A 23,198-nucleotide genomic window follows, 5' to 3' on the forward strand; every position below is an offset into this window, starting at 1 on the left:
GAGGGACCAGGACAGGTTGTTGGCGATCTGGACACTTAGAAACTTGAAGCTCTCAACCATTTCCACTTAACCACTGTTGATGTAGACAAGGGCATACCTTCCACTACGCTACGACGACTATCTCCTTCGTGGATTTATGAAAGGGAAACCGTGTTTGACAAACCTACTAGAGTTTTTTGAAGATGTAACTAGCAAATTAAACAAGATGTAGCATATTTGGATATTCAGAAGGCTTTTGATAAAGTCCCACATAAGAGATTAGTGTGCAAAATGAAAACATGGGATTGGGGGTAATATACTGGCATAGATTGAAAATTAGTTAGCAGATAGGAAACAGAGAGTAGGAGTAAATGGGTCTTTTTCGAAGTGGTCAGTGATGGGCAGTATGGTCCCACAGCGATCAGTGTTTGGGCCCCAGCTATTCACGATATGCATCAATGATATTCAAGCCAAATGTAATATCTCCAAGTTTGTTGATGACACAAAAACTGATGGGAATGAGAATGGTGAGGAGGTCAGGAGAATGGTAAGAGGTTTCAAGGCGATTTAGACTAGTTGAGTAAATGGACAAACATATGGCACATGCCGAAAGGCCTCCCTCTGCATTCTCTGATTCTATGAGCATATGTGAAGTTATCCAGTTCATTGGGGAAACAGAATGGCAGAGTACTATTTATATGGTGATAGATTTGGAAATGTTGAATACAAAGGGACCCGAGTGTCCTCATACACCAGTCACTGAAAGCAAGCATACAACAAGCAGTTAAGAAAGCAATTTAACAAACCTTGAATGAGTTGTTAAGCAAATGGTATATTGGCCTTCATTGTAAGATCAAGGTAAGATTCCCATCTACAGTGAAACATAGAAGATCCTGAGAGGACTTGACAGAGTGGATATTGAAAGGATGTTTCACCTTGTGTGAGAGACTAGTACCAGGGGACACAGTTTAAAAATAGTCTCCCATTTGTTTGGAAAACAAAAATAGGTTTAAGGGATTTGCATTGGTAAACATTAGAAATAAGGTACTGTTTTAAGTGGGTTTAAATGTATGTTCCTGTGCCTGGAAGGGTAAAACCTGTTAGAATCATGCTGGACAAAGGCGCTTGTATGTGTGGGAATTGGTTAAGTTCTGACTGTATTTCTATTGTGCTTAGAGAGGGGTACGGTGTGAAAAATAAATAAAAAGCATAAGCATGTGGCTGTTGCTTAGCAACTGGAGGTCTTTGTAAGGCAAAAAAGCTCCTAAGTTTTGGTTTAATTGCAGTTGGAGATAGGTAGTGAGGGAGAAGGCAGATCTCACAGCTTTGCGAGAAGCAGTTGGCTTTAGATGGCTAAAGAGGGAACATCTCTCCAGAAGAGTAATGGTTAAGGAAACAGGTGATTTAAAGTCCTGCTAGTTAATGAAACTAGAGAAATGAAGAGAAGTTTCCAAGAAGTCTGAGTTAACTGAACAGATTACTGTTCAGAAAAGTCACAGAGAGTTGAAAAGGCATTGGATTGTCAGAGGTCAGAACGATAGGCGCAGTAGCACGAAGGTTTGTGAGAAATTACTACATTATTATTGAAATAATTATGGAAATTGGTAGCTGGACTTCGAAGTTTGTGTAAAAGCCTTTCAGACAAAGAAAACCTGAAGGGAGAGGTGTAAAACCCTTGATGGAAGCAGTGTGGGGAAAGCACAATTTAAAAGAAGATTTGTGAAATCACTCACAGTGGAAGCCGGAGTTCAGTGTTTCCAGTGAAGAATGCTGTCGTTGACATCATTGGCAGAGGGATGACATGTGGCTTTGGCAATGGCGAGGCTGTATGTCACAAATAGCAGGCTGGCAGGGTATTTTACTTTATTTTCACTTTCCATTTGACCCTCTGGCTCACACATTTGTAGACACACCTAACATTTGAAACTGAGTTGCATTGTGTTACCGCTCCTCTGCTATTGCTTGCCATTGTCGATATGTGCCAACCTTTGTCCCATGGCTATTCTTCTGGGTCTTTCAGACACCTTGTGCCCTGCAGCTGAGGGAACAGAAGGGTGTAACACTCCTAAAAATGCTCTCTCAGGTCTTTGCGTCATTCTCAGCATTGATATGGAAATTGGCACCCTGAGTGACATAGTTAGTGAGTTAGAGAAGTCTGCACAGGGTGATTCACAGTGCACAAATGAATAGCAAAAAGATAGCCCAGGAAGCAACTCTCCAAAGGACATGCTCCCACAACCTATCAGTGTTTGTGGAGGGGTGCACCATCGACATATATGTGGTTCCGCAATTGCGAAGCCAGCACTCTGCAGGGGTCTATGGGTCGCTACACTGGATAATGCAGCTGGAGCCTCCTTACAGTGTTTGTGGAAACGTATCACGCAGGAATGCTGATGTGGGCCATGCAGACACTGGGCTTGACCCTGTCCTCCCCCTCTTACAAAATAGGTGAATAAATGAGCCATAGTCTGGTCCCCCTGGTTTGATGACAGGTGTGACTGGAGGAGTAGCTGAATAAAAATCAACCATTCTTCTTAAGTTCTTAACTGAACTGGTTTAAATTAGCTACAAGATAATTTTCAAAATAACAACTATGGTGTTTCGCATTTGAAAATGTAAATGGTATTTTTAAGTTGTTGGGCAAATTTTTGCTATAATTGGTACTTCATTATGGAGCAACTACTGTGCAATAGATGCAGATAATAACCAACAGATGTGAAGACAGTTGTTTAAAACCAAAGAATTGGAATTAAGCAATATTGTAGACCAAAACATTTTTTGTTTTTGATGTTGTTTTGTTCTTCTGAGTTGTTTTTTGGGTGTTTGCTTAATTCATTGTGTGGAGGAGCAGAGATCCATGTCTCTATTACTTTTTCTTTGGGTTTGTTTTATGAGGAGGAATGAAGTTAAAACTAAGTCTTTGGAGTAATTAGTCTTCCAGACATGGTGCATTCCTTTGGTAGGACAACAACCAAAATACCAAGTTTCTGTCATGTCCTTTCAGAGACTGTTTGCTGCTGTTTTCAATTATGGTATGTTTGTGCCAAATTGTGTTGCTTGTCTGAATACATTACTTACATTTTTGAGTCTCGTGTATAATGCTTCAAATTTTTAACATAAGCCGGCATGTGAGACTGTCACTGAATGAGTGACGACAGCAACAGTGAAGATGCCTCATTATTACGAGGAAGGTAGTGCAGTGACGTAACCACAGATTAGGTTCAAACCCAATGTCCAAATACAACACAAAAAGGCTTACCTGTAAAATACAATTATAGAAGGTACTTTGTCAACTTAACCTTCAAAACAGAGACTGATTGTTTACTATTCTAGTAACCAAAGAACCATCAATACTGCCACTTTTAAAATCTGTTTCAAAATTACAGGGCATAAATAATAGAGTCGATATATTATGCTTAGTGTTACAAAATGAAAGCATAAAGATTAATAATATTGAAAAAGAGCTCTCCATGGCTTGAAGTTTTACTTAGTACAAGGTTATGTTTTATATTGACGGTCTTAGAATCTTTCATACCAGACCATTCCCATTGACGAATTTCACACGTATCCCTGAATCCTTTTCCTTGCTGTATCAAAGAGAGTGAGAAGGTTGTTCTCCCAACTTTTTCCCCATTCAGGGATTAGAGTCATAGAGGTTTACAGCATGGAAACAGGCCCTTCGGCCCAACTTGTCCATGCCACCCTTTTTCTTTTTAAAACCCCTAAGCTAATCCCAATTGCCCTCATTTGGCCCATATCCCTCTATACCCATCGTATCCATGTAGCTATCTAAATGCTTTTTAAAAAACAAAATTGTACCTGCCTCCACTACTACCTCTGGCAGCTTGTTCCAGACACTCACCACCCTCTGTGAAAAAATTGCCCCTCTGGACACTTTTGTATCTCTCCCCTTTCACATTAAACCTATGCCCTCTAGTTTTAGACTCCCCTACCTTTGGGAAAAGATATCGACTATCTAGCTGATCGGTGTCCCTCATTATTTTATAGACCTCTATAAGATTACCCCTCAGCCTCCTACACTCCAGAGAAAAAAGTCCCAGTCTATCCAGCCTCTCCTTATAACTCAATCCATCAAGTCATGGTATCATCCTAGTAAATCTTTTCTGCACTCTTTCTAGGTTAATAATATCCTTTCTATAATAGGGTGACCAGAGTTGCACACAGTATTCCAAGTGTGGAATTCACCATAACAGGCCAACAACCAGACTGCCTGCCTCCCTGCCAAGGGTATATGGCCAGAAGGCCATCTGTTGAATACCATCCTGACTGGGCAGCCTGCTGGTTGAAGTGAAATAAGAAATTGCTTATTGTCTCACCTCATTGTTAAAAAGGTCAGTTGCCTTATTAAAACAGTAATCCACTCTTTGTCATGATAGCTGCAGTGTGTATGACTGGAAGGAGGATTTTAAATCTGGGTGAACTCATTTTAATTTTAAAATTGAACCTTTCAATACAACTCATTCCCAAATCCATCTGATGGAATATTGGTTCAAAAGCTGGAAGCATGACTTTGCAAACTGAGGAAAACAGCCTGATTATTGGATGATTCCTCAGAAGCACTCTAACCACATTATGACAGGCTTTCAGAGAAACTTCCTGATAGAAACATGTCAGAATGAATAACAGTTAGTCTGGCCTGAATGGTTACATGTTCAAAGGTATTACCAATCATAGCTTTAGGCCCTGGGATATGATCTATTAATGAGTTTGAAGAACTAATTTTAACCTAATCTAGGTCACTGGTTGCAAGGATACCATATGGCTTAGGGCAAGCATATCCAGTGATATTAAGAGCCAGCTGTAGCCTGAAATGATGTTCTGTGAGAATGGTGATATTGAATCTAAATAGATAACCATCCTCACAAAGTATCTGCTCCATTCAGTGGCTATCAAAGAGGAGGCTGGACACCGGGTTAATCAGATACTTGTTTTCAGAGCCATGCTGCATCACAGGTTTACGTTCCCTACATTTTTGCCTATCCCTTCTCCACTGTCAATCTTAGCAAAGGCTGCCAATTGTGTGGAATACCTTTCCAGTGGTTTTGAACATTTGTTGTTCTTTCCCTTTAAATTTCACCTACATTTATTTCCATCAGGAATACACTCCCTGTAAACATTCAAATCTGCACCAGCAGTTAATCCATTAAAATTCCATTCATTTCAAGCTATCCAAAACCTCATACTAACCGTACTAATTATGTCTTGGTGGTAGAATGCTTGCCTCTGAACCAGGAGGTTGCTGCTTCAAGTTGCATTCTAGACACCTGAGCACATAATCAAGGCTAGCTCTGCAGGAATACTACACTGTTAGAGGTGCTAACCTTCAGATAAGATGTTAAGCCAAGGCTACTCTATCAGGTGGATATAAAAGAGCTCATGACATTATTTAGAGAAAAGCAGTGGATATTCTCCTGGGTCTGAATATTACAACTGGCCTGTGTGCCAGTTCAGCTGGCTGGGAAGGTGATGCAATAACTCATCTCATCAACCTCTCTTCATAGGACAGTCCCACCATCCTGGAAGCAAGTCAGGTGAAACTTCATTGCACTCCCTCTCTGGCAATAATATCCATCAAAGAACAAAGAACAATACAGCACAGGAACAGGCCCTTCGGCCCTCCAAGCCCGCGCCGCTCCCCGGTCCAGGATTGAATCCTGAATCCAGGATCCCCGCCCAATTTTCCAGCCTATCTACATACCAATATCCTATCCACCGAGCTGTCCCTCACAGCTACGATGCTTTGTTCATTACAACCTATTAACTCACCCCCACCCCCCCCATTCCAGACCATGTGATCTCCAGGGAGAGGCGAAAACCCAGAGTGAAAAACCCCAGGGCCAATATGGGGGAAAAAAATCTGGGAAATTCCTCTCCGACCCCCTGAGGCGATCGAAACGAGTCCAGGAGATCACAATGGCCCTGATCGGAAAATGCTTCCCAACCCTTGTCATTTCCACTTCCACGAACACCATATGAATTCCCTGCCCCCGAGACAGGTTCCCAACTATCCGCAGTCTCGCTCTGTACTGGCACCAGCAAGATGATCATAGATCATCCTAAGGTAATGGGACCAGAACTGCACACAGTACTCCAGTTGCAGTCTAACCAAGGTTCTATACATTGTAGTTAGGCTTAGCTACTCCTGTACTCAAATTGTCTTGCAATAAAAGCTAACATCCCATTAGCCTTCCTTAAAGCTTGCTGCATCTGCATGTTAACATTCAACAACTTGTGGACAAGGACATCCATGTCCCTTTGTATATCTACACTTCCTAATCACTCATCATTCTGCACATCTCTTCATAATGCATAACCCACCATTTTTCCACACAATATTCCATCTGGTCTTTCCCACTCACTGGACGGGATTTTATGGCCTCGCTCATCCCGAAAGCGTAAAATCCCGTGCGAGGTCTACAGACCTTCCCATGGTCCACCTCTCATCCGCTCCGATTCCCATGGCGGTCGGGACGGTGAAATTCTGGCCACAATGTCTGTCCAAATCCGTTGAAGCCGCTTTGAAACTTCTGCACAACACACATTCCTGCACAGCTTTTGTTATCCGCAAACTTGGAAATATTACATTTCATAGAATCCTACAGTGCAGAAAGAGGCCATTCGGCCCATCGAGTCTGCACCAACCATAATCCCACCCAGGCCCTATCCACATATCCCGACATATTTACCCACTAACCCCTCTAACCTATGCATCCTGGGACACTAAGGGGCAATTTAGAATGGCCAATCAACCTAGCCCGCACATCTTTGGACTGTGGGAGGAAACCGGAGCACCCGGAGGAAACCCACGCAGACACAGGGAGAATGTGCAAACTCCACACAGACAGCGATCTGAGCCGGGATTCGAACCCGGGTCCCTGGAGCTGCGAAGCAGCAGTGCTAACCACTGTGCTACCGTGCCGGTCCCCACATCCAAATCATTGATGTACATTGTGAACAGCTGGACCCACATCCTGATCCTTGGAATACCCAACCATAAAGCCTCTAACATTGTTAGAAACAGTTGTAAACCGGAGGATTGGAAGGGTTTTAGAATACAACAAAGGAGGACAAAGAATCTGATAAAGAAAGAGAGAATAGAATTTGAATGCAAACTTACAAAGGAACATAAAAACAGACTGTAAATATTTGCATAACAGTTACATAAAAAGGAAACATTTGACTAAGACCAATGTGGGTCCATTACTGGCAGAGTCAGGATGATTTATAATGGATAATGGAGAAATGGCAGAGAAGCAAAATGATTACTTTGACTCTATCTTCACTGAGGAAGATACAAGCAATTTCCCAAAATTAAAGATCCAAGGGAATAGAGGAATTGAAGAAGGTTGGTTTGAAGAAATTAATGGGACTGAAGGTTGACAAGTCCCCAAGAGCTTATCACCTCCATACCAGAGCGTTGAAAGAGATAGCTATGGAGGTAGTCGATGCATTGGTGACCATTTTCCAAACTTCTGCAGATCCTGGAATAATTCCTGCAGATTGCACGGTAATAATTATCACTCCACTAGTTAAGAAGGGAGGGAGCAAGGGACCTACAGAACTGCTTGCCTTACATTATTAGGGAAAATGCTTAAATCTATTATGAGGGATGGATTAAGTGTAATAAATAGAACAAAATGGTTCAGAAAACAATTCAGAAAGTCAAAACATAAGCAGTAGATACTAACTCCTTCCTGCATACTCATTGTGACATCTGAAGACATACATCAGGCCCTGAATTGAGAAAGTTCATTGCGAGGTTTCTATAAAACCACATGGGCTGCTTAAAATTGCAGTGCACTGCCTCTTTAATGACTTTAATCGCCCCTTTAAGTGACGTCCGAGCACGCCTGCCTCTTGAAATGGCCTAATGCGACATGATGACCTCTCCCAATGGCCTATTTTATGGCACATCAGTACCCCCATACTGTGGAAGTCAGTTCCTGGTGTCCTGGCCAACATTTATTCCTGAACCAGTACCTTGCTCTTTATTTTATTTACTGGTCTTTGCTGTGCTCTGATTGGTTGCTGCATCTCCCATATTGCAACAGTACTATTGCAACTTCTAAAAATATTTAATTGGCTTTAAATTGTTTTCGGGCATCGTGGGGTTGTGAAAAGTGCAATGTAAATTCAAATGTCTTTTTCCTACAATCGGAACTGTGTCAACATCAGAAAATCCATGCTGTTATACCATTCCTGTGATTGTAATGCAGTAATAATTAGAAGCCATTGATGAGAATATTTTCATTACAAAAAGCATATAATTAAATGGGCTGAGGCCCTGTCAAGGTGGAGTATTTCTCTTCCTTTCTAGTTTCCGAGATTTGTAAGTAGCCTCTTTGCCTCCTTGTGATTTTGACAGCTGTCTTTCTGAAATGGTATTCAAACTCTTGACAGTTCTAAAAAAAATTGCACAAAATAGTCACCAGGACGTTTTGCATTCAGAGTATCCGACCTCTTAAAGATCAGTGGAAAAGTTAGAGCTAATATCTGCTGAGTCAATCTGAAACAGTGAAATAAATATATGAAATCTAAATGGAAAAGTTGTATTGAGTATATAGCTAAAAGAGGGGGGAATGAGATGGCAAAGCCTTGTGGTGTCTATGTGACAGCTCACTAATTTGGATTGAACACACATCATTTTCATCACTTGTGATGATGCGCACAAGTGGATGTAATGATGCTATCATGATACTGCAATTCAATGTGAATTACATGATTGTGCTTGGAGTATCAAACAAAGAAGGAAGGTTCGCTACATTTTATTGAATACAGTTCTTCAAAGTGAGATGGGAGTCATAAGATTATGTAATTAAACCTTACATTACCCCGAGAAGAATGCAGCAAAGCAACTCTCTGTATGTACAAATTACTTGATTACATTGTGAAAGTTACAGGAATTGTATACATGGACAGGGACCCAGATGCTACATTGGAACAACTGAAAGGAGAACAAAATATTTTAGATTTTCCAAAATGTTATTCCACAGTGTAATGCACTCTCTTGTATGCTTTTTCACAAACTCGCCGAGACACAATCTCTGTTCTCCTGCCAAAACGTTTAAACCACTTCCGAAAGATTAGTCCAACTCTTGCATTCTTTCCCCAGGGCTTTCACTCTCTGGTCATGTATGATTCAAAGGGCATTCATTTCTGTCTGCAATGCCTAGCTGTGTGTGGCACATGTGCAGTTGCACACCATTTTACCAATGACTAATGGGGCAATTTTTCAGTCTGAAGGTACCATCTGGACACTATCAGCCATTAAGCCACTAATAACATTACTGATATAAACCACTTAATTGCTTTGGAAGTTCCCATCAGGCTGAGTTCCAAGATGTTAATCCTCGAATGGCACCGCAGCAAGTTTTGGATCAGCTCCACCAATGCCTTCTTCCCAACAAAATTGTGAAGCCTGCAGCAACCCCACAACAAATGGAAAATCTACTCAACCTTTATCTTATACCCGTTGTGCACATCAGAAAACTGAAATTGAGACTGCATTAAGGGTAAGTGATCACTTTTAAGTCTTGTAACCACCAAGGTCAATTTTAACTCCTCCGCCAGACAGGAGCAAGGTGATAGCAGCCCTAAAGTCAGACTGTAGCACTGTTCCTGCTCTGATTGGTATGTGGCAATTTTGTCCTCGGCCTTAATTCACCAGTTAAACCAGGTGGCCCTTGGAGAATGCTGAGATCTCACAGGTTATAGGTTGAGGAGATTACAGAGATGGGAAGAGGCAAAGGCCATGAATAGACTTGTAAACAAAGGAGGAATTTAAAATTGAGGCATTGTTAACCAGGAAGCTTTCAATTGCACTATGAAATCTCGAACAATGGCAAAGAGAGCAGAAGATGGGAAGCACAAATTGTAGTTAAAGCTCTTGACCAGCAAATCCCCCACCAGCACGTTAATACAACTTCCATCAGTCCTTCCACCCTGTGGGACGTCAGACTATGGGAGGTCATTGACATAGGGCCCGATTTTACCATCAAGTTGTGCCCATTTATGGGCACAAAAACTTGGTAAAGTCATGCATTTAAATTGACTTAATGGGCTGCATGCCCAACCTTACTGGCACTTCCCCCTTTACCACCACATTCACCCATCCAGATTCAGCACGAAACATTCATGCCCCACAAAAGTCCGATTCGGGCACTCCAGTTAATGAGGAGATAGGTGTCAAGCGTCCAACGGCTCCCTGCTTGAGATCGGTGGGGTTGGGGGGGGCGGGGGAGGGAAAGTGGGTCTGACCGCTCTCTGCTTGAGATCAGTGGGGGGTGGGGAGAAGGGGGGTCCACTGCCACTCTGCCTGTGATCTGTGAGGGAGAAGGGGAGGTCCGCTGCCACTCTGCCTGGGATCAGTGAGGAGGAAGGGGGGGGTAGAAGCCCGCGATCAGCCTGGGTGACGGGGAGTGGGGGGATAAGGGGATCAGTAATGCTGTGGGGGTGGGGCAATGTCTGTGGGGGCCAGGGGGAGGCATTATCAGGCCCACGAGCGATGTGGCAGGGGAGCTGCATTCTATCGTTTTTTCTGCGCATGCGCAGTTGGAGGCGCCGATCGGAGCCGCAGGATTTCGGGCGCGTTAAGCCCCGCCCACAGGCTTGTGCAGTGCGATTCGGAATTGCTGATATTTTTTCAGAGAGTGTGTATGAGGCGCCTGAGAACAGGTCTAAAAGTCAGATCTGAAACACTCCCAGTTTCAAGTCCGCCCAGCACTTAGACTCAAAATGATAAAATAGGGCCCATAGTCTCAGCCTCCGTCCATGTGCTTCTGCAAGGCAGTAGAGATGGTAGAATCCTCAACAACACCACTTTAAACTTTGATCAAAACTTCAAGAATTGGTGACAGGCCTCAAAAGCAACATCCTTAGAGATGTTGCTTCTGAGCCTCCACTCCATGGTCGACTTCAGAACGCCAATATCTTTCAACAGAATGCACACAAACTGGAAGCAGATTCCTCCATATGCTTACCTTTGCTGCAACAGTTCCTAGGTAGGCTCCCTGAAACGTCACGTTATCGGTCTCAAAGTAGCAGCTCTCTTCTGAAGTCGGCATTTGTCAATTCCAGCAAAGCTAGGAGTCAAGGTATCCTTTCAGAAAGTCATCTCTTGAGCTATCCTCTCTACTAAACCCTACTCTTATTCACCCGTGCTGTATGATTCATCTCTAGCTCACTACTTATTTCACCCGGGGCGATCATTTCTGATGCATGGAAGGGTCGAAGCAATTGTTGCTGCCCTTTCAGTAGGACTGTCCATCTCCCAGAGTCCTGCAGGCTCCAGCTCTTCAGATGGCCACAGGAAAAAAAGACTAGGAAAAGGGCACAAGCGTTGGTGTGGCACATTAGAACTCGGCAATGGGAAATGTTTGGCAATACGAGACAGCACCAGAACGCCACGCTGCCTGGATGAATGATGCTTACGAGAAAATGAAGGTCATAGACAAACACCCTGCTGAGCAGGGCCTCCAGCCTTAATGCCTCTTATACTCTTTGCTCTGCCTGCCCCAATATTCTCTGAGGGGAACGAGACCTGTGTGTGTTTTTTTTATTCATTCATGGGACATGGGCATCGCTGGCTGGCCAGCATTTATTGCCCATCTCTAGTTGCCCTTGAGAAGATGGTGGTGAGCTGCCTTTTTGAATCGCTGCAGTCCATGTTCTGTGGGTTGACCCACAATGCCGTTAGGGAGGGAAGTCCAAGATTTTGACCCAGCGACTGAGAAGGAATGGCGATATATTTCCCAGTCAGGATGGTGAGTGGCTTGGAGGGGATCTTGCAGGTCGTGGTGCTCCCATTTATTTGCTGCCCTTGTCATTCTAGCTGGAGGTGATCATGGGTTTGGAAGGTGCTGTCTAAGGATCTTCATTAAATTGCTACAGTGCATCTTGTAGATAGTACACACTGCTGCTACTGAGCGACGATTGTGGAGGGCTTGAATGTATGTAGATGTGGTGCCAATCAAGCGGGCTGCTTTGTCCTGGATGGTATCAAGCTTCTTGAGTGTTGTTGGAGCTGCACCCATCCAGGCAAGTCGGGGGTATTCCATCGCACTCCTGACTTGTGCCTTGTAAATGGTGGATAGGCTTTGGGGAGTCAGGAGGTGAGTTACTCGCCGCAGTATTCCTAGCCTCTGACCTGCCTTTGTAGCCACTGTGTTTATGCGGCGAGTCCAGTGGAGCTTCTGATCAATGGTAACCCCAAGGATGTTGACAGTAGGGGATTCAGTGATGGTTACACCATTGAATGTCAGGGGGTGGTGGTTAGAGTGCTTCTTATTGGCGATGGTCATTGCCTGGCATTTGTGTGGCGCGTATGTTACTTGCCACTTGTCAGCCCAAGCCTGGATATTGTCCAGATTTTGTTGCATTTGAACATGGACTGCTTCAGTATCTAAGGAGTCGCAAATGGTGCTGAACATTGTTCGCTGATGATTGCACATCCCCACTTCTGACCTTATGATGGAGGGAAGGTCATTGATGAAGCAGCTGAAGATTGTTGGGCCTAGGACCTCATGTGCTCCATTAGCATCTCCACTGCTGTATTACAGAAGTGAAGTGATCTTTACTGAAAAATGTTGATGTTCAGAACTTCCCCTTAAACGATCGTTGATTTGGCGAGCTGGAGAACTGGGGAACTTTAAGCTTCAGCAAAAGATTACTATAAGTAGAATCAAAAGAGCTAAGATATACGACGAAAGGAAGCTAGCAGAAAACATAAACACAGATACCAAAAGCTTCTACAAGTATATAAAGAGGAAGAGAATAGCTAAAGTAAATTTTGGCCCTTTAGAGCACAATACTGGTGAGGTATTAATGGGGAACATAGAGATGGGGAGGCATTAAACCAATATTTTTCCTCTGTCTTCATGGTAGAGAATAAATGAAGATTTTCCAAAAACTGTAGTTAATGCAGAGCAACTTGGTGCAATAACCATCACTAGGGAAAAGGTGTTGAATAAACTAATGGAATTTAAGGCAGATATGTCTCTAGGACCTGATCATCTGCACCCTAGGTTATTACTGGAGGTGGCAGCAGAGATAGTGGATGCATTTGTTGTGATATTTCAAAGTTCCTCGGATTCTGGTAAGGTTCTGGTGGACTGGAAACACGCTAATGTGACACCCCTATTCAAAAAGGGAGAGGAAACAAGTAGGAAACTATAAGCCAGTTAGTTAGAACATAGAACATAGAAAAAATACAGCACAAACAGGCCCTTCAACCCACAAGTTGCGCTTGTCATATCCCTACCTACCTAGGCTTACCTATAACCCTCAATCCTATTAAGTCCCATGTACTCATCCAGAAGTCTCTTAAAAGACCCTATTGAGTTTGCCTCCACCACCACTGATGGCAGCCGATTCCACTCACCCACCAGCCTCTCAGTGAAAAACCTACCCCTGACATCTCCTCTGTACCTACTCCCCAGCACCTTAAACCTGTGTCCTCTCGTAGCAGCCATTTCAGCCCTGGGAAAAAGCCTCCGAGAATCCACCCGATCTATGCCTCTCAACATCTTGTACACCTTATCAGGTCACCTCTCATCCTTCGTCTCTCCAAGGAGAAAAGACCGAGCTCCCTCAACCTATTCTCATAAGGCATGCCAACCAATCCAGGCAACATCCTTGTAAATATTCTCTGCACTCTTTCAATCATTTCCACATCCCTCCTGTAATGAGGCGACCAGAACTGAGCACAGTACTCCAAGCGGGGTCTGACGAGGGTCTTATAAAGCTGCATCATTATCTCCCAACTTCTAAACTCAATCCCTCGATTGATGAAGGCCAGCACACCATATGCCTTCTTAACCACCTCCTCTACCTGTGAGGCCGATTTAAGAGTCCTACGGACCCGGACCCCAAGGTCCTTCTGATCCTCTACGCTGCTAAGAGTCTTACCCTTGATATTATACTCCTTCATCCCATTTGACCTTCCAAAATGGACCACTACACATTTATCCGGGCTGATGTCCATCTGCCACTTCTCCACCCAGTCTTGCATCCTATCTATGTCATGTTGCAGCTTCTGAAATCCCTCCAAGCTATCCACACCACCAACCTTCGTGTCGTCGGCAAACTTACGAACCCATCCCTCCACTTCCTCATCCAGGTCATTTATGACGAACAGATCCCTGGGGCACTCCACTGGTGACCGACCTCCATTCAGAAAAAGACCCGTCTACAACCACTCTCTGCCTTCTGCAGGCAAGCCAGTTCTGAATCCATAAGGCAGCAGCCCCTTGGATCCCATGCCCTCTCACTTTCTCGAGAAGTCTTTTATGGGGGACCTTATCGAACGCCTTGCTGAAGTCCATGTAAACCACATCTACCGCTTTTCCTTCGTCAATATGTTTAGTCACATTTTCAAAGAACTCCACCAGGCTCGTAAGGCACGATTTGGCTTTGACAAAGCCATGCTGACTACTTTTGAGCATACTAAACTTCTCTAAATGTTCATAAATCCTGTCCCTCAGGATCTTCTCCATCAACTTACCAACCACTGAGGTTAGACTCACCGGTCGGTAATTTCCTGGGCTATCCCTATTCCCTTTCTTGACCTCTGTTTGACCTCTGTTGTGGGGAAGTTGCTGGAATCAATCATTAAGGAGGAGATGAATGAGCATTTGGAAAAACAAAGATCAACCCACCATTGTCAGCATAGTTTTATGAAGGGAAAGTCATGCTTGACAAACTTGCTTGAGTTTTTTGAGGACATAACCAGCAAGGTGGATAGTGGGGCACCTATGGATATGGTATATCTGGACTTCAAGAAGGCGTTTGACAAGGTGCTGTGCAAAAGACTGATCCAGAAGGTGAGATCGCAGGGGGTTGGGGGGAGAGTACTAGATTGGATTGAGGATTGGCTGACTGACAGAAAGCAGAGGGCTGGGATAAATGGGTCCTCCTCTGGCTGGCGAAATGCAACTTATGGGGTGCCGCAGGGGTCAGTCCATGGACCTCAACTGTTTACAATCTGTATAAATGAGCCGCAAGCAGGGACAGCGTGTAACTTGACAAATTTTATGGATGATACCAAAATAGGTGGCAAAGGAGATGGTGAAGAGGATATAAACATTCTACAGACGGATATAGACAGACTATCTGGCAGATGGAGTTTAATGTGGATAGGTATGAAGTTATCCATTTTGGCAGAAAAATAGAAAGTCAAATTATTACCTAAATGGAAAACAGATTCAAAATGCTTCTGGGCAGAGGAATCTGGGTGTCTATGTTCACGAATCGCAGAAAGTCAGTATGCAGGTGCAGCATGTAATAAAAAAGGCAAATGGGATGTTGGTATTTATTGCAAAGGGATTGGAGAATAAGAGTAGAGAAATTTTGTTGCAGTTGTATAGGATGTTGGTGAGACCACATCTGGTGTATTGTGTCCAGTTTTGGTCTCCTTATTTATGGAAGGATTAGAGGTAGTTCAAAGAACAAAGAACAAAGAACAGTACAGCACAGGAAACAGGCCCTTCGGCCCTCCAAGCCTGTGCCGCTCCTTGGTCCAACTAGACCAATCGTTTGTATCCCTCCATTCCCAGGCTGCTCATGTGACTATCCAGGTAAGTCTTAAACGATGTCAGCGTGCCTGCCTCCACCACCCTACTTGGCAGCGCATTCCAGGCCCCCACCACCCTCTGTGTAAAAAACGTCCCTCTGATGTCTGAGTTATACTTCGCCCCTCTCAGCTTGAGCCCGTGACCCCTCGTGATCGTCACCTCCGACCTGGGAAAAAGCTTCCCACTGTTCACCCTATCTATACCCTTCATAATCTTGTATACCTCTATTAGATCTCCCCTCATTCTCCGTCTTTCCAAGGAGAACAACCCCAGTCTACCCAATCTCTCCTCATAGCTAAGACCCTCCATACCAGGCAACATCCTGGTAAACCTTCTCTGCACTCTCTCCAATGCCTCCACGTCCTTCTGGTAGTGCGGCGACCAGAACTGGACGCAGTACTCCAAATGTGGTCTAACCAGCGTTCTATACAGCTGCATCATCAGACTCCAGCTTTTATACTCTATACCCCGTCCTATAAAGGCAAGCATACCATATGCCTTCTTCACCACCTTCTCCACCTGTGTTGCCACCTTCAAGGATTTGTGGACTTGCACACCTAGGTCCCTCTGTGTTTCTATACTCCTGATGACTCTGCCATTTATTGTATAACTCCTCCCTACATTATTTCTTCCAAAATGCATCACTTCGCATTTATCCAGATTAAATTCCATCTGCCACCTCTCCGCCCAATTTTCCAGCCTATCTATATCCTGCTGTATTGCCCGACAATGCTCTTCGCTATCCGCAATTCCAGCCATCTTCGTGTCATCCGCAAACTTGCTGATTACACCAGTTACACCTTCTTCCAAATCATTTATATATATCACAAATAGCAGAGGTCCCAGTACAGAGCCCTGCGGAACACCACTGGTCACAGACCTCCAGCCGGAAAAAGACCCTTCGACCACTACCCTCTGTCTCCTATGGCCAAGCCAGTTCTCCACCCATCGAGCCACTTCTCCTTGTATCCCATGAGCCTTAACCTTCTTAACCAACCTGCCATGTGGGACTTTGTCAAACGCCTTACTGAAATCCATATAGACGACATCCACACGGCCCTTCCTTCATCAACCGTTTTTGTCACTTCCTCAAAAAACTCCACCAAATTTGTAAGGCACGACCTCCCTCTTACAAAACCATGCTGTCTGTCACTAATGAGATTGTTCCGTTCTAAATGCACATACATCCTGTCTCTAAGAATCCTCTCCAACAACTTCCCTACCCTTCAGAGGAGGTTCACCACATTGATTCCAGGGATGAAGGGGTTGACGTACGAGGAGAGATGAAACAGTTTGGGCTTGCACTCGCTGGAGTTTAGAAGGATGAGAGGGGATCTGATCGAGGTATATAACATTTTAAAAGGGATTGATGAAGTAAATGTAGACCAAATGTTTCCTCTTATGGGGCAATCGAAAACAAGAGGCCACAAGTACAGGTTGACAGCGGTAGATTTAAAACTGAGATGAGAAGGAGCTACTTCTCGCAGAGGGTGGCGAATTTGTGGAACTCCCTGCCCCATAGTGTGGTGGAGTCCGAATCATTGAATGGTTTCAAGAAGGAGATAGACGTGTTTCTAATAAAAAAGGGAAAGAGGGATATAGGGAACAGGTGAGAAGGTGGGTTTGAGATCAGGGAGAGATCAGCCATGATCTGATTGAATGGCGGAAGGGCTCGAAGGGCTGAATTTGCCTACTTCTGCTCCTAATTCCTGTGTTAAACTGAATAGATTAGTTCAGTGGTTCCCAAAGGGTGCGGCGCGCCACACTGGTGCGGCAAGAGAGGATGGCAAGTGTGGCGGGAAGATTCAAGGACAATCAAAGAAACATTTAAACATGGATTAGATATTTTTCCAAAGTGATTGTTTTATGCTTTCTGGATGTCCCATGATTATATTATAAAGTAGTTGTGTTCTATGTTATGAATCAAGCACTGCTAGGAGTTGTTTTTTTTTGTTTTTGGATGTATTTCTTATCAATAAAAAATTCAGTGTGGTGCGAGCAAATTTTTATTCCGAAAGTGCGGTCCAGTGAAAAAAGTTTGGGAACCACTGGATTAGTTCATCGCTTTTAAAGTACATTCACTTTCTAAATGGGCAGTAGGTCCACAGCAAATCCAGACAATGAATTGGACAGGCTCTGGAAATCATAAAGTGATATGTAGAATAATACGGCCAACACAATGTGGACAGGGTTTCTGTTCAAACCCGAATGTGCCCAACTATCAAAATGGTGCTGGCTTCAGAACAACTGATGAGGCAATTGATTTTGGAGGGAACTGAGGAACCTCCTTCAGTGCAAGGCTTTTGTAATCTTAACATTTCCTGATGTCACCAAGCTTGGTGGCCAAATGATAATCATTAACTGAGATTGGTAATATTCAAAATAATCTTCTATGGGATAATTCAGGATAGCTAGCACAGATTAAAATCAAATCATGTTTGACAAATTAAATACTTTTCTGAGAAAGATGTTGATAAACAGTTAAAGGGATTGTGGTAAATATCATGTATGGATTTTTGAAAGACATTTGTTAAAGTGTGCAGCTAGATGCGTTTTACAAAATTCAGGCATGGGAGGAAATGGTAGAGAGAATGCAAACAAAGAGTTAGGCAAAATAACCAATGCTTAGATTAGCAAGTTTACATAGACAGCTCCCTTATACATGCAGACAAATAATGGAAATAATTCAGAGTGTGTACAAATGTAAAATCTTTGTTTTGGTTATTCATTTAATATCCAAACAGAAAATTGACATAGGGCTCCATTTTATAGTTCTCAGTAGCAAGTTGACAAGCTGGGGTGCCCACCCACCGTGAGCTAATTGAGGCCTTGGAACGACCATTAATGAACAAAGAACAAAGAACAATACAGCACAGGAACAGGCCCTTCGGCCCTCCAAGCCCGCGCCGCTCCCCGGTCCAGGATTGAATCCTGAATCCAGGATCCCCGCCCAATTTTCCAGCCTATCTACATCCTAATATCCTATCCACCGAGCTGTCCCTCACAGCTACGATGCTTTGTTCATCACAACCTATTAACTCACCCCCACCCCCCCATTCCAGACCATGTGATCTCCAGGGAGAGGCGAAAACCCAGAGTGAAAACCCCAGGGCCAATATGGGGAAAAAAAAATCTGGGAAATTCCTCTCCGACCCCCTGTGGCGATCGAAACGAGTCCAGGAGATCACACTGGCCCTGATCAGAAAATGCTTCCCAACCCTATTCATTTCCACTTCTGCTTTACGAACACCATCTGAATTCCCTGCCCCCGAGACAGGTTCCCAACTATCCGCAGTCTCGCTCTGTACTGGCACCAGCAAGATGATCATAGAATGAAGCCTTGAAACGAGAAACAAAGAACAATTAGCCCGCGCCGCTCCCTGGTCCAAACTAGAACACTCTTTTGTATCCCTCCATTCCCACTCCGTTCATATAGCTGTCTCGATAAGTCTTAAACGTTCCCAGTGTGTCCGCCTCCACCACTTTGCCCGGCAACACATTCCAGGCCCCCACGACCCTCTGTGTAAAATATGTCCTTCTGATATCTGTGTTAAACCTCCCCCCCTTCACCTTGAACCTATGACCCCTCGTGAACGTCACCACCGACCCGGGGAAAAGCTTCCCACCGTTCACCCTATCTATGCCTTTCATAATTTTATACACCTCTATTAAGTCTCCCCTCATCCTCCGTCTTTCCAAGGAGAACAACCCCAGTTTCCCCAATCTCTCCTCATAACCAAGCCCCTCCATACCAGGCAACATCCTGGTAAACCTCCTCTGTACTCTCTCCAAAGCCTCCACGTCCTTCTGGTAGTGTGGTGACCAGAACTGGACGCAGTATTCCAAATGCGGCCGAACCAACGTTCTATACATCTGCAACATCAGACCCCAACTTTTATACTCTATGCCCCGTCCTATAAAGGCAAGCATGCCATATGCCTTCTTCACCACCTTCTCCACCTGTGACGTCACCTTCAAAGATCTGTGGACTTGCACACCCAGGTCCCTCTGCGTCTCTACACCCTTTATGGTTCTTCCATTTATCGTGTAGCTCCTCCCTACATTATTCCCACCAAAATGCATCACTTCGCATTTATCAGGATTGAACTCCATCTGCCATTTCCTTGCCCAAATTTCCAGCCTATCTATATCCTTCTGTAGCCTCTGACAATGTTCCTCACTATCTGCAAGTCCTGCCAGTTTTGTGTCATCCGCAAACTTACTGATCACCCCAGTTACTCCTTCTTCCAGATCATTTATATAAATCACAAACAGCAGAGGTCCCAATACAGAGCCCTGCGGAACACCACTAGTCACAGGCCTCCAGCCGGAAAAAGACCCTTCCACTACCACCCTCTGTCTTCTATAACCAAGCCAGTTCTCCACCCATCTAGCCACCTCCCCCTTTATCCCATGAGATCCAACCTTTTTCACTAGCCTACCATGAGGGACTTTGTCAAACGCTTTACTGAAGTCCATATAGACAACATCCACGGCCCTTCCTTCGTCAACCATTCTGGTCACTTCTTCAAAAAACACCACCAGGTTAGTGAGGCATGACCTCCCTCTCACAAAACCATGCTGACTATCGTTGATGAGTTTATTCCTTTCTAAATGCGCATACATCCTATCTCTAAGAATCTTCTCCAACAACTTCCCCACCACGGACGTCAAGCTCACCGGCCTATAATTACCCGGGTTATCCTTCCTACCCTTCTTAAATAACGGGACCACATTAGCTATCCTCCAATCCTCTGGGACCTCACCTGCGTCCAGTGACGAGACAAAGATTTGCGTCAGAGGCCCAACGATTTCACCTCTCGTCTCCCTGAGCAGCCTTGGATAGATTCCATCAGGCCCTGGGGATTTGTCAGTCTTTATATTCTCTAACAAACCTAACACTTCCTCCTTTGTAATGGAGATTTTCTCCAACGGTTCAACACTCCCCTCCGAGACACTCCCAGTCAACACATCCCTCTCCTTTGTGAATACCGACGCAAAGTATTCATTTAGGATCTCCCCTACTTCTTTGGGCTCCAAGCATAAGTCCCCACTTTTGTCCCTGAGAGGTCCGATTTTTTCCCTAACAACCCTTTTGTTCCTAACGTATGAATAAAATGCCTTGGGATTCTCCTTAATCCTGTCTGCCAAGAACATTTTGTGACCCCTTTTTGCTCTTCTAATTCCCCGTTTGAGTACTTTCCTACTTTCTTTGTACTCCTCCAGAGCTCCCTCCGTTTTTAGCTGCTTGGACCTAACATACGCCTCTCTTTTCTTTTTGACCAGTCCCTCAATTTCCCTGGTTATCCACGGTTCTCTAATCCTACCCTTCCTATCCTTCTTTTTTACAGGCACATGCTTGTCCTGTAGCCCTAACAACTGTTCCTTAAAAGACTGCCACATACCAGATGTGGATTTACCCTCAAACAGCCTCTCCCAATCAAGAGCTGCCAATTTTTGCCTAATCCCACTAAAGTTAGCCTTCCCCCAATCCAACACCTTACCCTTGGGACACCACTCATCCTTTTCCATCACTATCCTAAAGCTAACAGAATTGTGGTCACTATTTGCCACATGTTCCCCTACCAAAACTTTGAAGACCTGACCGGGCTCATTCCCCAGTACCAGGTCCAGTATAGCCCCCTCTCTAGTCGGGCTGTCTACATATTGTTCCAACGAACCCTCCTGTACACATTTTACAAATTCCTCCCCATCCAGAGTCCCTGCCCTCAGCGATTTCCAGTCTATACCAGGGAAATTGAAGTCTCCCACTACAACAACCCTATTTTTCCTGCACCTATCCAGTATCTCCTGACATATCCAATGGACCAATTAAGTGACTCAAACCATTGCTGCTGGGATTTAACCAGCAGCAGGAGAGGCCCGTATCTAGCAGTGGCCCAGGAAATTTCACTGTGCAAGCTGGTGGTGGGCAAGTGGGCTATGCTTCTTTGGGGGGCTCCCTGAGCCTATTGGAGGGACCCCACAAGGTCACCCTCAAATCTTGCCCCTCTCCCGCCCCGGTTTCCATCCCCCTGTCAAATGCCAGGCCTCTTTTTGGGGCCTACTAGCCTCGCCCCAACGTGGCCTACAAAATTACTTCTGATTCACCGCTCCAGCACAGCACATGTTCCTGTAGGGCTCACTGCCGTACCGGCAGTTGCCGCTACTCCTGGTGACGTTGTAGGTACATGATTAGTGGCTCCTGCCTAAGGTGGGATTCCTGTTTTGCTGAGAGGCAGAAGTCCCACCTCAATCCAATAAACAGACATCCACCCTCCACATAAAATAAAGCCAGCCTGCAGTGTTACTTTAAGATATACCAATGCTTTTATTGAGTTAAATGTGGTTTTTCAATGCCAAGCAGAATGGAGAGAATAAAAGGTTACCAGTATAGTTTCAATAGCTTAAAGGAAATAGCATTGTAAGAACGCAAAATGTAAGAAGACATTGAACAAGAGAAAGGTAATGCATTCCATTCATTTCCCTATCTACCAATCAACTATACCGGCAATAATATGGACATTCCACTTTCAATATCTATCTTTATCAAAAGAAATAAAACAATAGTCTAGAATATTTATCTATTTTCATTCATATAGCATCTTTCGTGGCCCCAGGACATGCAAATGCTTTACAACCAATGAAGTACACAGCTGTCAATTTGCACATACTAAGCAAACTGTATTGAAATATCTAACTAACTAAGTTGTTTTTTTAATGATCTTGGTTGGAGGATAAGTAATGGCTAGGACATTAGGAGATCTCTCCTGCTGTTCATCAAATAGTGGCATAGGTTTTTTTTTAATACTTTGTGCAGGTTATTTTACTTACACCAGACAGGACAGGAGGGTCATTGATTTAATTTTTCACCTAAGGGATAGCATCTCCTACAGGGCATCACTACCTCAGTACTGTCTGACTGTCTGCACTAGAGTGTCAGCCTGGATTATGTGTTCAAGTCTTTGGAGTGGGACTTAAGTCTGCAACTTTCTGATTTAATAAGTGTGAGTGGTACCGATCAGCCAAGGTTGACACCTTAAGTATAGTTGTTAATGTAATTTCCATAGTCCAGACTTGGCTGGGTGCCTCCCTTGGCTTATCTTTGTACTATTAAGTGGGAGATCTGCAAAATTTACACTTTTGGCACACAACCAGTTTGTCATCCACCCCCAGGTTTGGCTGGATCATGTAAAGCCTATTATCACCTCTACCCCCGCCAACCACCCCTGTCAAATCTATTTCCCACTTGTGCTTGCCACAAACACCATATCCTTAATATCATTTCCATCCCCTCTGGCTGCTGTCTCAGGCTGAATAAGACTGGGTGCAATGTTAGCTTCCTATTAAGCTCCGTGCTGAACTTTGGATTCTATGTACTCGCTGTCACAAAGATTATTTCCACTTCCATTGCTCACCTCTTCCCGAATTTCAGCCGATCTCCTGCCAAAAGTCTCATCTATGCCTTTGCCAACTCGACACACAAGTATTTTGATGCTCTCCTAGCCAATTTCTTCAACTTCCAGAAACTTCCAAAGTTTGGCAACCATATTTATTCCTGAACAAGGATCTTCTTCGCCATCACCCCCTGTGCCTGCTGACAGAAACTGGCTCCCAGTTCACTGATCA

This window comes from Mustelus asterias, chromosome 1 (assembly GCF_964213995.1).
Source record: "Mustelus asterias chromosome 1, sMusAst1.hap1.1, whole genome shotgun sequence".
Classification (NCBI taxonomy): Eukaryota; Metazoa; Chordata; class Chondrichthyes; order Carcharhiniformes; family Triakidae; genus Mustelus; species Mustelus asterias.